At 36.1% G+C, this 15,071-nt stretch overlaps 1 protein-coding gene across 5 annotated transcripts in view; it reads left to right on the forward strand.

Moving 5' to 3' along the window:
• The window catches only part of NCOA1 (nuclear receptor coactivator 1), a 149,373-nt gene that overhangs the window by 32,762 nt on the left and 101,540 nt on the right, over positions 1–15,071 (forward strand). For all 5 annotated transcript variants that reach the window (XM_032866958.1, XM_032866962.1, XM_032866959.1 and 2 more), the window contains one exon: positions 1,702–1,856. The gene's annotated coding sequence lies outside the window, so the exon portion shown is untranslated. The remainder of the gene's footprint in view (positions 1–1,701; positions 1,857–15,071) is intronic.

Below are 15,071 nucleotides of genomic sequence, written 5' to 3' on the forward strand. Positions count from 1 at the left end.
GCCCCTTAACCGATTGAGGCCCCCCTGTCCCCCAAGGAGAGATACATTTTAAGAGAGCTCACTGATTTCCCAGTACTAATTAAACATCAGATTATCAAAACTGTCCTTTTTCTCAGTATTTCTTCATATTCCTCTTGTCTTCTAGGTTCTCTGTGTCACCTATCTCGTGGTTCCATATTTCTTACTTCTCATTGTGTACTTACCTTTTTGGAAGATGGATTTAACGGTGCTTTTCCATCTTCACGCAGTTTCTAAATGACTGTGCTCAGCCTCCCCCTTAGCATTGCTTTCACCTTGCCTCTCATATGGTTGACCATGAATCCATCAGGACCCTAAATCATTAGCAGGATCCATCTGGCTTCAGTCTGCTTGGTTTTGAAGAAGTACCCATAAAAACTCTCGGTTTTATAGAAGAGAGCGGCATTATGTGGCAGAGATTCTACCTGCAGGATGAAGTATGCAAGTGATTATGTGGGTTGCTCTTCCTTGGAAGCCAAATAATGACAGAACCTAGGTTTATGGATGACTAGATGAACAGTGCCATCTTTGCCACTAATCAGTTGCTGTTTACCAATTCCTATACAGATTTGCTTAGGAAAAATTCAAAGATAAAGTGCTTCACAAATGAAAGAACAAACAAAATAGTATCAGGAGGATTGAAATGAATTGTTTCAAGAAGTTATTTATTACAAATGCAAATACACTGGACATATAAAGTGAGAAAACTTCAAATAGACTGTAAATTGGGCTAATCGAACTGTAAGTCCTTTAATAGTTTTAACTGTAAGTCAATATGAAAAACTAGTTCATTTCTTTGAGTTTTTGAATTGTGGGTTTAAATCAAGAGGAGAAAAATCTTGAAAATATAAGAAGCACTTAGTTTATCGAGAGACTAGAAAGGGTAAGCACTTTTGGATCTGGGTAATGAGATCACCCAGTTTTCTAGTATTAAACATGTTACTTTAACTTGGAATTCAGCATTGGGGGAAATCATGAGTTGGAGAAAACATGTTTTTATATAAAAAGAAAAAGCCCAAAACAAGCATTAAAAAAAAAAAACTATTACAAATGTAAAACAGGAGAAAAATAGATTTGTATTTATTGATAGTATAATGTACTAGATATACATAAAGTAAGCCACTGATTTTATTTTTGAATATATGAATTTGGGGGGAGAATTGAATCTTGGTGAACCCATGGAAATAGTCAATCCCCTTTTTTTTTTTTTTAAGATTTTATTTATTTATTTGACAGATCACAAGTAGGCAGAGAGGCAGGCAGAGAGAGTGGGGGAAGCAGGCTCCCTACTGAGCAGAGAGCCTGATGCGGTGCTCCATCCCAGGGCCCTGGGATCATGACCTGAGCCAAAGGCAGAGGCCCTAACCCACTGAGCCACCCAGGCACACCTGCCATAAAAATTTTTTTAAAAGACACATAAATGGCTCTTTCAAAAGATTAAGGGCAGAATGTAATTATGTATTACCTAAGAAGCAGTCTTAAATAGGAATATAGATCTATTCACTTCAGGACTTCACCTGTAAAATCATATCTTAGTCCATTGTCTATTGGAAGTGTTTTTCCGTCTGGTCTTAAAAGTTGTATTTTTTTTTTCTTCATGCAGCATTTCTGACCTTTGTCATTTCTTAGAGAATAAAGTGGCAATCTTATATCCCTTCTGCTTTTATTTTTTTCTCTTTTTAGTTGTTTGCGTAATTGGCCTTAAATGAGGTGAGAGTGAAGAAACTAGAACCATCTCTGGAAACCTCGCTACCCCATCCCCTGGAAGCTACCCTCTGGAGTACTAGATTTGACCATATCTGTTTTGAGGACTCATTATGAACAAAGAAGTCTCCCAGGTGGGAATTGTAGCTCTGTTTTTAAAGAACTTTGTCTCTACAAAAAGTATGGAGAGAAAATGATTACCTATTGACTCTTTTTGTTAATGGAAATAATGTTTGATTTGAGAGTTTCAAGGTAATTATAAAACATGTGCTGACATTCCTAAAGGAAAATGTTAGAGAAGTTCTAGATTACATTTTATTAACCACTTTAATGCATGCTGAAATAAATATTTTACGAGACCCTCATTATTGAATTAAAAATGACAAGCAGAAAAACTACACTGAACTATCCCTAGATTTGATCTATATATTTCTAATATGTATGCAGTCAATAAATCTATATTTGGTGCCCCCCCTTTTTTTTAATATTTGGGCATTTTTTACCTAGTTGTTTTCTAAGAGTTTGTGAGCTGAGGGAATAGTATTTGTGAATCCATGAACATGATGAACATGCAGCAAGCCAGGACAGTAGGTAAAAAGCTGAAGATAAATCAGAAACTGATTAATCAGTTAAGTGGAAGACCTCCAGCAGGAAGTGTTTTATTTTTTTATTTTTAAGATTTTATTTATATATTTGACAGACAGAGATCACAAGTAGGCAGAGAGGCAGGCAGAGAGAGAGGAGGAAGCAGGCTCCTGGCCAAGCAGAGAGCCTGACGTGGGGCTCGATCCCAGGACCCTGGGATCATGACCTGAGCCGAAGGCAGAGGCTCAACCCACTGAGCCACCCAGGTGCCCCAGGAAGTGTTTTAAATTAGTAGATTATACAATATACAGGTAAAAGTTACAAATTTTAAATGTAGAACTCTTGAGTTACCATGTACCAAACATATTTGTTAAACAGGTTAAGAAGTAGAATATCAGCACCCCAGAAACCCCTCTCATCCCTGCCCCAGCTGCACACCCACCCACTCACTTTAAAGGACAAGGCTGTCACCATCGAGAGTGGTAGCTGTCAACTTGAAGAGTGGGTTTAACAATCATAGAAGTTAAAGGCAGTTAAATTTAGTTGGCTGACAAGCAACACCTATGTTTGGAATAAACAGTGAATTTGGGAGATGAAAGCAAGACTATTTGTAGGCAGAGAGCTTTAAAGCAGGGACTGGAGGTGCAAAATGATTTGAGGAGATATGCATTTTATTCTGCTACTTCTCACGTTAAAATCCCATTGGTTTCTAGAACACACTCCTGATTTCTGGCCTTTATAAACTGGAGATATTTATTAACTTACATTTTCTGTTATTTGAAATCAGACTTGATTCTTAATAAAGAAAGAGAGATGAGTTAATAAGCATTTTGAATATTAAAAAGCCATTTTGCAGAGTAGGGTGTATTATAATTCAGAGAAATTTTAATCACATAGGAGAGCCCTCTCTTATTTAAGAGTTTTCAGGAGGACAATGTTAGTACCGTGACTTTATGAAAGAGAAAGAGAAAGAAAACAGAATGATCTAATGATTGATCTCTAGTGTGGGTGTCTTTTCCTGTAACTCATTGTTCATTGAGTGACTGAGAAAATCTTTTTTCTTCATATCACAATGAAAACTTTGGTCTTTTCTGTTTCCCCTGAATGTTTATCAAAAACAATTTTATACCTGTTACATAGTTGCAAGCTTGGTATGCCCTGCATGTCCATTGCCTACTTTCACCAGTTGTAAACATTTTGTTACATTTACTTTATCTCCCTGTGTATTTACTATTATTTTTGCTTCTCCTCTCCCACCACCACCATGATGACAATGAATCATTTGAGAACAAGTTGTAGACATTTATGATCTTTCATTCCTAAGTATTCAGTGTGTTTCTCCTCCTTAATCGCAACATAAGAATGAAATTCAGGAAACAACATTTTCATTGTTGTTATTTCATTTATATTTATATTCATATTAGAATTTTATCAGTCATCTGATCCAGAATCACACACTGTGAGTTGTTACAGCTGTTTGGTTTCTTAACCTGGAATTCTCTATCAGCTTTTCTTTGTCTTCCATAAAACTGACACTTTGGAAGAGTACAGGTCAGCTGTTTGGTACAGTAGTACTCATTTTGAGCTTGATATCTCTTTTCATCTGTGTTCCTTTCTAAAGAGACTATAATGTGGGACTTTGGAGAGTCATGGATTTGTTTACTGAGAACTTGTCTGGTAGAACAAAGCCTGTAAAGATTTTTTTCAGGAGAAAGTCTGTTAAAACATGGTAGGAGTCCAGAATCCCAAAAGGGTGATTCCTAAAGATGATTTGGGTGTTATTGAAAAGAATTTTATGTATGTATGTTTGTATACATATAATCTTAAAATCCAGCAAGATTTATTAATTTTTGGACAAGAAACAGGGTTTGTAATGGCAAAATTTTTTATCTTAACAAAATAGCGCATTTACATTTTAAGGTGGATTACATCTTACAGGAAATAATTGTTTCATATTATAATGGCAAGAGAAGTCAGGATTAAATACATGATCAGTTTTATTTATTTCTCTGTGATGTTTGGACTAAGAGTTGAGAAGACACTGTTCGTGTGTTTGATATTCTTGTAAATACCACCCAGGTTTCTCGAAGTAGCATAATTTAATGTCAGCTTTTCTGGGAAAACAAATGAAGAAGCAAGCATTCTAGTGTAGAAGCAAAAACAAAAGTTGGGAATCTATCGTTAGCTTTTCTGCTTATCACTTATGTGACTATAGTTTAATTGTATAAGTTAAAGCATAGCCAGAATCTGGAATCAACTACCCAAGAATGATTTTTACCTCTGCCACTTGACAAAGTTGAGCAGATTAAATAATGTTTCTGTGCCTGTGTTTCCTCATTTCTAAAATGGATTATAGTATTACCTGTCTCATATTTTATGAGTGAATGAATTAGTAAGGTTTGATTGGCATGTAGTAAATCCTACGTAAGTGTTGGTCATTATCATTTTCATCATTATCATTGTCAGATAGTAGTTTCTTTATCAATAAGATAAAACTGTTGAACTCAGTCCACGATTCTGTAAATAGAAATAATAATACATACTTCATAGAGTAGTTGGAGGAATAGATGAGTTAATACATAAAAAATGCATAAACACTCTCTGTATTATTAAATTGGCATAACCTTTAAATGCATATTAATAGGCCTCCTTTTTGTGAACCTTTTATTTTGTTCCTTTCAAATTCTTTGTTACTGACTTTATACTGTGCAAGTGAAAACAGGCAAGATAGGCATTTCGTATATGCTTAAGTGGCCTATATAGTTAAAAAGTTAAGCAGTGCACTAGATGGCAATTGCTAGGGTCCCTCTGATTCTGAAAGTTTGTATTATTTTCCATTGCTTCTGAAATATAGGCATTATTTTCATAGTTGTTATTCTGTTGAGAATACTGGAAAGTGAAATTTGAATTTCACTTGTGTAGAGTTCTTCCTTCATTGGACATTGCACTGGAAGGAATATAGTTATTTCGGTTAGTATGATCATTGAGGAAATGTTAATGCTATTTAACCAGCTAGTCACCTGAAATGCTTGGGGATTTTTTTTTTTTTCATTTCCCAATGGGTATTAAGGTTTTTGCCAAAAATAAGTGAATCAAGTGAGATGACTTAAACTTTAAGCTAGGCTTTAAAAAGTGCACATTCTTCTATAAATTTGGGCAGTGAAAATTATATGTACATTTATATTGTGATTTTCTTCATGTCTCTTCTGCTCTAGTTGGGGGATGACCCTGAAATTAACTGGAGGTTTACCTGACTTGATCATTTTCTAGTGCCCTCAGAATATGATTCCATTGTTTTGGCAAGTAATTGATATGCAGCTCTATTACTTTGGTACTTCTGCTACCTTATAATTGTAAGGATCAAATTTTAGTATATTTATTTTTCTCTTATTGGTTTATATATGTACATTTAACCATACTGTATTCTGAAATTAGTTTCTGAAATATTTGAGGAAAATTGAACAACATCTGATCGGGGGCTTAACAGTTTATTTTTAAAGATTTATTTATTTATTTTAGAGAGAGAGAGCAGGGTGAACATGCATGCTAGCAGGGGAAGGGGCAAAGGGAGAGGGAGAGAAGCAGACTCCCCACTGAGCCCAAGGCATGATGCAGGGCTTGATCTCAAGACCCTGAGATCATTACCTGAGCCAAAACCAAGGGGCCACCGAGGTCCCCCTAGATATTGGAATAATTTTATGTAGTAAATGTAATTTTGATTTTGGAAAATCATCTGTGAATCATCTGTGTCTAAAGCTGATATTCATTCTCTTCTGGCGACAGCTTCTAGCTGATTTTGTGCTCATTAGTATTCGAATCTGAAAGAGGGTAGAATTGATGGGAAGAGAGAGACAATGAAATTTTTATCATTTAGTTTTGTCTCTCTGATCACCATTTTCTTTTTTTAAGGTTGTTACTTCTTTGCTAAACTATTATAAACTTTTCTGCTGTGCACATGCAAGTAAATAACACTTTGTTGTTTACACAGTTAAAAGAGAGCTATGGTCAGGAAGACTGATTTTAATCTCTTTTTTATATTTATTTTAAGAAATACCAACATATTTTCCACAAGTTAGAATGATATAAAACTAATTTTTTGGAAGACATGTACAGTGTATCTACAATTACCCAATGTTGTACAATAACCGGGAATCATCTAGTATCGTGGATTTACAAGGAAATGTTGAGGGTTGTTTCTGCCCAGTTGTCTTAGTAAGATAGCTGCCACAAATATGTATTTTATATGCTGACTGTCTTTCCTTAGGCACAAATTCATACAACAGGAGTATTTTAGCAAGGTGAATGCATATATGTTTATTTTTTTAATCTTAAAAAATTAAATTTTAAATAAAGTCATTGTGAGGAATTTAAAATATTGGGCTTTAAAACTAATTTGATTTTTCTCTTTTTCCTATATTTTTGTTAATAGAAAACAAAAAATAAACTTTTTTACCTTTTCCAAACTTACTCTTTCCATTTAGAAAAAAATAAGCATTCTCTTAATCTGTAGGATGAACTTTTAATGGTAAACATAAAATGTATTAAATGCAGTTTTTCAAACATTACATATTTTTAGAATTTAAGTTATCAAGTCCTTGATAATGTCTTTATTATTTACATAATAAATATAAATAAGATTTTGCACAGGATTTTCTTTTAAGAAAAATCTGATGTTTTATAGAATCAATTAGAATTGAGATAAAAATGATGTCTTTATTTTTAAGAATTCATTGCTTTGATCCATTTATTTCCCTTAGTTTTTTATTCCTGGCCATAAGAGTTCAGCTACTGTGGAATACTATGCAGCCATCAAAAGAAATGAAAGCTTGCCATTTGCAACGATGTGGATAGAACTAGAGGGTATCATGCTAAGTAAAATAAGTTACTCAGAGAAAGACAATTATATGATCTGACAAGAGGAATTTGAGAGGCTGAGCTGGGGGTCATGGGGAATAGGGAGGGAAAAAATGAAACAAGATGGGATCAGGAGGGAGACAAACCATAAAAGACTGTTAATCTCACGAAACAAACTAAGGGTTGCTGGGTGGTGAGGGGGGTAGGATTAGGGTGGCTGGGTTATGGACATTAGGGAAGGTATGTGCTATGGCGAGTGCTATGAAATGTGTAAGCCTGATGATTCACATACCTGTACTCCTGGGGCAAATAGTACATTATATGTTTAAAAAAAAAAGAGTTCAGATACTGGCAGGCCATTTATGGCCGAGATTATGGGAGTTCTTCTCTGGGCCAGGGAGATAGCCACCATCTGAGTTCTGGTCTCTGGCTTTGTGGATTCAGAGAGACTTTGTTTCCAGGCATTTAAGGAAATCTTTGTTTAGGCATTAGCTTCAAAATATCTGTTGTTGTTTTTTTTTTTTTAACAAAAAATTAGGAGGCACTCAGAAAAACAAGAAAGCAAGGCATATACACAGGAAAAATAGCAATTAATAGAAACTGTCTTTAAGGAAGTCTAGGAGTTGCACTTACTCCAGTAAGAAAAAGTAGATAAATTGGATTTCATCAAAATTAAAGACTTTGTTCATAAAACAAAAACAAAATGTTTGCAAATCATGTATCTGGTAGAGGTATGGTACCCTAATATAAAGAACTCTCATAGGGTGTCAGGATGGCCGAGTGGTCTAAGGCGCCAGAGTCACAATGAACTCTCATGACTCAAAAATAAAAAGACAAATAACCCAATTTAAAAATGGGCAAAGTGACATATTCCAAAGAATATATAAAAATAGCCAATAAGCACATGAAAAAGCACATTAGGGAAATAAATGCAAATCAAAACTGTAATGAGATACCATTTCACACCTCCTAGCATGGCCAGAGTTAAGATAAAATTAGAAAACAGAAAATAACAAATTTGGTGAGGATGTAGAGAAATTGGAACAATTGTACATTGCTGGTAAAAAATTAAGGTGGTATAGCCACTGTGGAAGACAGTTTGGCAGTTCCTCCAAAAGCTAAAGAGAGTTACAGTATGATGCAGTAGTTCCACTCCAAGGATACTAAGAGAATTGAAGACATTTATGCATATAAATGTTCACGGAATCATTATTCGTAAATAGCCCCTGAAATGGAAAAACCTAATGTCCATCAACTGATGAATAAACAAAATGTGGATATTCGAAAAATGGAAAATTACTCAACCATGAAAAGTGTGGTGAAAATCCCCAAAGTCCCCACACTTTATCACATGAGAAAGATTTCAATTGACAAGGGATTGAAAAGACAAGAAAACTGAAAACTTCTTTTAGAGAACCTTAGGTGTCTGAGAATGCTAGTCTGAGAAATATTTCTATATGGCAGCTGCTCAGTGCAGGAGCTTTGTTTATCACGATTTTCCTATGTGATTCTTTGCTTACAGCTGTCAGCTTGGAGAGGTTTAGCTCGCAGAATGCCCCCTCATCATGTCTATGCTGTTTTGTGCTAATTGCCTGCTAAGCATTTTAAAGTGTAAGAGTTGTTTACTAACGTATTGTTACTTACTTTTCAAATTGTATGGTTCTCAGCTAAGTCTGGGGGATGAGTGACAAATGTCTTATGTTCTAGAAATTTATAATTCAACTGAAATATAAAACACTGACCTATTTCTTCAGCCCCACCTGTTTGGTTTTGTCTGGTCTATTTGAGATAGATGCGGTTTCTAATTCCTAAAACGGTTCTCTGCAGATTGCATGAGGTTGTTTGGGTACAACTTAGCAACTCTTCAAATCAACAGGGAACTTTTACTTAGAAACCTTACCTCTTTTTAAAAGGTGATATGCAAATTGGTTTCCTGAAACCCACATTTCTTTTCTTAATGAACCTTATTTAAGTACCCTTACTGCCAAACGTAAAGCCATTCCACAAATAGAACAGCTGTAATGGTTCTTACTCATCAGAGGTTTTGCATTCCACTATCTGTATATTGTGTTTTGTAAATAGAAAGCAGTTAATACCAGAATCATATCATCAGCACATTGCTGGTGACTCTCTCATAGCTTCTTATTGTTGGCTCTTCTTTTGGTAGGCCAGCCTGTCTGGCTGCTGTTGAATTATTGTCTAATGTCTCCTTAGCCCCAGAATCTCAGATAAATGTAGCAGATATCAATCTCTAGCCAGTAGTCTGAGGGGTGCACGGTCTGGGGAATCTTGTTTTAAGTCTAGCTCAGAATTATCCAGTCTGCTGTATTACTTATGTTTACAGTTGTATGACTGTAACATGACTTCATGTCTCTACAGTACTATGGAATATTGTGGGGGGTTCCTCCCAAATAGTAGATTTTTACCTTTTCAAAATTAGAAGAGATTTTCTCCAAATTCTAGATCAAGAAGACAGGTTTTTGGGTTTTTTTTCCCCCCATTGAAAACAGGGTAACAGGGATTTCAAGCAAGCGTAGTTTCTCAATTATAGGAAAGAATTCCAAAGCTTTATGAAAGATTCCAGAAAATATTTAACTATAAAATATCTTAAATATCCTTTAAACTTTCAAATGTCATATTACTTAAGCTTTATCACTTTTAATTCATCACCTATTTTAGCTTTTACATCTTTTAGACATTATGTTGGATACTGGATATATAATAAAAAGATCTAGTAACTATCTTTGAGTTCATAATCTAGAAGGGGAGACAAGCAGGAGAATTATAATTTATAGCATAGTGTAGTAAGAAGTATATGGCCCTTTGAATTTTGAGAGCTAGTAGAATTCCAGATGGGTAAATTCTCAGATGGGTATAACCTAATGTCTTTGGAGGCAAAAAAGATGGGCAGGTAAGAAAGTAAGTAGTCCCTGAGCAGGAAGTAGGGAGTTAGCTGTTTCCTCTCTTTCAGTTTAGCAAACTCTAAAGTCTTCTCTTTCATTTTCTTCCCCTCTTCATTTTCTGCTCTCTTTTATTTCTACTTCTCTTGAAAAGTTTAGAGTTAATGCTCCTTCATTATTATAAAATTTGTTGTGTAATTTCATTTTTTGTATTAATACATTTAAAAATATTGTACTTTATTTCTATGTGAATATAAAATGAAGTGGCTTCTTCTGTGATATTTGGTTAACTTCATTTATGCTTCTATGAATACATTACTTAGATGATTATTGTTATTTTGGGTTTGGGTTTCAGAATAGATGCTAAAAACATGCCAGATCTTTTGACATCTTTTTTGTTGTGGTGGTAGTTGTTACAAGGCTTGCATATTTGCCTTTGCATTGAGGTTGTCCACCTTAAACTGTAATTATTTTCCTTTTCGTAGGTCCTTTCTCTCCCCTCACCACAGGAGATTTAACAAGTATTTTTTATGATGACATCAATTGACAATGCAGCTCATCTCATTTATTTATCATTAATGGAAGTCTGGAACTTAAAAGTCCAGCGTATTTTATACATGTTGAGTTTGAGGAGACAGCGAGCTATTCCAATGAAAAAGGCCATTTAACAATTAGAAACTTAAATACCGAATTACTGAGATGAGAAAGATTGTACTTACCCTTCATAGCAGAAGTCTTAGAATGAAAATTAGATCTTGTCATTCCTCTGTACTTTATCTTCCACTGATTGCCTAATTCAGTCAGAAAAAAGCTAAAGTCTTTAAAATGGTTTTTCTGGCCTTACACGGTGTAGCCTCCTGTGATCTTTCAGAGCTTATCACCTTCCTCACTTCCTGGTTTTGGCTACGCTGATCTTTCATGTTTCTCAAAAAGCATAGTTATGTGCTGGCCTTGAGGCCTTAAAGCCCTTCCCTCTGCCTCACCTCCTTCAAGTCTTTGCTCATATTCTCACCTTCTCAGTGAGGCCTTTTCTAACTACTTAAAATTCTATTTAAAATTCTACTTAAAATTGCTATCCCTTCCCTTCCACACAGTCTCTATTTTCACCTGGTCTTTCTCTTCAACACTTATCACCTTCTAATATACTCTATAATTTACTTTTTAATTTTATCTATTGTCTCTCTCCCTCGCAACAGAATGAAACTCTATGAGGACAGTGTTTTTTTAAGATTTTGTCAGAGAGAGAGCGTGCACACAAGCAGGGAGAGCAGCAGGCAGAGGGAGAAGCAGGCTCCCGCTGAGCAAGGAGCGCAATGTGGGACTCAAACCCAGGACCCTGGGATCATGACCTGAGCCCAAGGCAGACACTTAACTGACTGAGCCACCCAGGCATCCCAAGGACAGTGATTTTTATACATTTTATTCACAGCTGTCTCCCCAGTACCTAAAACAGAGGCTGGCATATACTAGGAGATTGATAAATACTTATTGCTAAGTTAAGTTAGGGTTACCCACATTGAGATCAATTTAAAGTTTTCTGACTAATGTTTACAGATTTTATTTTTATCTTTCGACACCCCCACCCCCCACGTCGAGCTCTCTGCTCAGCGGGGAGTCTGCTCCCTCAGCCTCTCCCCCTGCTCATGTCTGAAATAAGCAGATAAAATCTTTTAAAAAATATAATCTATAAATACTTTTTAAAAAGATTTTATTTATGTATTTGACAGAGATTACAAGTGCAGAGAGGCAGGCATTGGGGTGGGGGGAGGGGAAGCAGGCTCCCTGCTGAGCAGAGAGCCCAATGTGGGGCTTGATCCCAGGACCCTGAGATCATGATCTGAGCTGAAAGCAGAGGCTTAACCCCCTGAGCCACCCAAGGCCCCCATAATCTATAAGTACTTGATTGAACAGAAGTTTAGTCACTTATTCACCAAATTCTGTAATAGACACACAAGAGGTGAGAACTGATGGAAACTTTGTATATTATGTCAAGGAAGTTAAATGTCCTCTTTGCAGTGAGGATTTAGTGAAGGGTTTTAAGCAAAGATTGAGATGATTACATTTTTGATAGCCTACACTGGTGGCTCAGGGAGACCATCTGGAAAGTTATTTTAATAGTCCAGCAGGAGATAGTGAGAGGAGAATATGAGAAAGGGATGGATTTTGGAAACAATTGGGAAATAAAAATTGACAAATTTTAGTGTCTGCTTGCATGCGGTGAAGAAGCTAGAAAGATTCCAACATACTGAGAGAAGAAATTGATGAGGTGATGTTAAGTTCATTTTTGGAAAGTTAAATTTGAAGTGCCTATGTGGATAGAGATTCTTGGTGAAGAATTGGATTCAGGGTCTGAGACCCAGGAGGTCTGAGCTAGAGAGAGAGTTTCGAGAATAATCAGTACAGAGATGTGTTTTGAAGTCATGTTGAGTGAGTGGTATTACCCCAGGATAATGTATATAGTCTGAGGGAAAAAGAGATGTAGAACGTTAGGACCATAAGGAATTCTGACTCCGAATAATTGGGCAAAAAGTACTAAGAATGAAGTACGAAGAAAATGACACTAATTATAATCCCTCAGGTCATGACTTAAACATCACCTCTTCAGAGAAGGCTCAGGTGATCCCCCAATTAAAATCCTCTGTTGCTTCTCTCTATGAACCCTATTCTTTTCCTTTGTAACTTTTATCACAATTTAAAAGTATATGTTGGGGCGCCTGGGTGGCTTAGTCAATTAAACGTCTGCCTTTGGCTCAGGTCATGATCCCAGGGTCGTGGGATCCAGCCTCACATTGGGCTCCCTGCTCAATGGGGAGTCTGCTTCTCCCTCCCCCTGCTTGTGTGTACTCGCATGCACTTGCTTGCTCTCTTCCTCTCTCCCTCTCAAATGAATAAGTCTTTTAAAAAAGAAAAAGAATATATACAATGGAATACTATGCAGCTGTAAAAAAACCCCAAATCTTGCCATTTGCAATGATATGGAAGGAATTAGAAGGTATTATGTAAGCGAAGTAAGTCAGTCAGAGGTCATATGATCTTTCTGACACAAGGAATTTGAGAGGCAGGGCTGGGGGTTGTGTGGGGAAGGGAAGAAAAAAATGAAACAAGATGGGACTAAACCATAAGAGACTCTTAATCTCAGGAAATAAACTGAGGGTTGCTGGAGGGGAGGGGGTTGGGAGGGATGAGGAGGATGGGAGAAGGACATTGGAGAGGGTATGTGCTATGGTGATTGCTGTGAAATGTGTAAGACTGATGATTCACAGAGCTGTACCCCTGAAACAAATAATACATTATATGTTAATAAAATAAAAGAAAAAAAATCAATAAAATTATACGGTATTTTTGTGTCTCATCAAGTTTATGCCTTGTACTCCATGAAGACAGGAACCTCTCTTTTGCTTTCCATTATTTCCTCAGTTTTTAGCACAGTGCCTGATGCATGATAGACATATAGATTCATTTGTTAAGTGTTTGTTAAGGTGTGAGATCACAGAAGCCAGTGGATGACAGTGTTTCAGAACACAACTATTTTAAATGCTGCTCCAAGTAATCCAATAAAATAATAATAATATAAGTTAGCAGATATTGAGCAGTAAGAAATGAAGGAATGAGAAGTGTCCATTGTATTTATTGATGAGGAGGTTTGGAATGAGTTATCCCCTGAGTAAACACTGCCCCTGGAGCTGTCTCCAGTAGCCAGCTTCTCCAGAACTACAGTGTGCTCTTCACACACACAATTCAGTCCTCACGACACATCTGAAGGTAGGTGAAGGTAATTATTATCCCTGTGTTACAGATGAGGAATTAGGTTTAAGGAGATTACACACTTTGCCCAAGAATAAGCAGGTAGTGGTTAATCCAGGACTTAAATAAACTTAAGGCCTTTCTGACCCCAAAGCCCATCATTTAATCACCATGCTCCAGTGGGGGGACCCAGTTGATTCCTCATCAGGGAACTGATACCTTGAAAATGACATTTGAGCAGGAATGGTTTAGGTGCTGTTTATAGGACAGATTAGAAGTGAGAGTGACTGGAATTGAGAAACCAGATACATGGATCTTGCATCAATCCAGAATGAGGCATTTGGTTCCAACTGGAATCATAACTATGTCTGAGAATAAAGAAGGAGGAGAGAATCTAAGATCTCTTATTAAGGAAGAATTGACAGACATAGATACCAATTAAGAATAAGAAGTAAAAGAGAAAAGTAAAAAGTAATTTTAAGACTGCAATCCTAGGCATTGGAGATTTTTATGAACTGCACTTCTAATATGGGAAAAATTCAAAATGTGCCCTTTTGTTGCATGAAATAATAAATATGTGATTAGAATTTTAGTACTATTTATACACTGAAAAGGGAAATGACAGTCTTTGGTATTGAGAAAGGGCTAGAGACAGAGTAAATTTTCGGACTAGAGGAAAAAGATGTACTCCGATGTATTAATTAAAACCATGTGAGTGATTCTTATGGATCTCAGCATTCTTTATAAGATACTTTATAAGCACAGATGCCATTGTTGTGGTTTAATGATTTTATAATTTAAGGCAAAGCTAAAAGTTTTTCCCATTTAACAAGAATTTTCTTTCCTTTTATAAGGGTAGATGGAGTGAAAGAGAATGGAGGAGGTGTATTGTTTGGCACTAATAAAACACAAAAGGTAGTGATAAATATAAGGCCAGGAATAGGATTCTGAGTGCCATTAGGGATTCTGCAGAGACTAGTGGTTGATAGGGACAGGTCAGAAGGGATCTGTAAGTGCAGTCACTAACTGGCACAACATGTGAGAGAGAGACCTGGCTGACATGCTCAGGGAAATGACTTTGTGTTCTCTGGCATCTATACCAAGATCCTAACATAGACTAAACATTTGATCTTTGTCGCCTGACTACATAGACGCAAGGTTAGGAGTATAGAATTCAAAGTTGTTAAGTACCAAATCTGGTTCATCGCTTTAACTTTAATTGTATATGTATTATTTATTTTCCTAACAATATAAAGTCCCAAACCT

Source organism: Lontra canadensis, unplaced genomic scaffold, assembly GCF_010015895.1.
Source record: "Lontra canadensis isolate GAN:19392208 unplaced genomic scaffold, GSC_riverotter_1.0 scaffold32, whole genome shotgun sequence".
NCBI lineage: Eukaryota > Metazoa > Chordata > Mammalia > Carnivora > Mustelidae > Lontra > Lontra canadensis.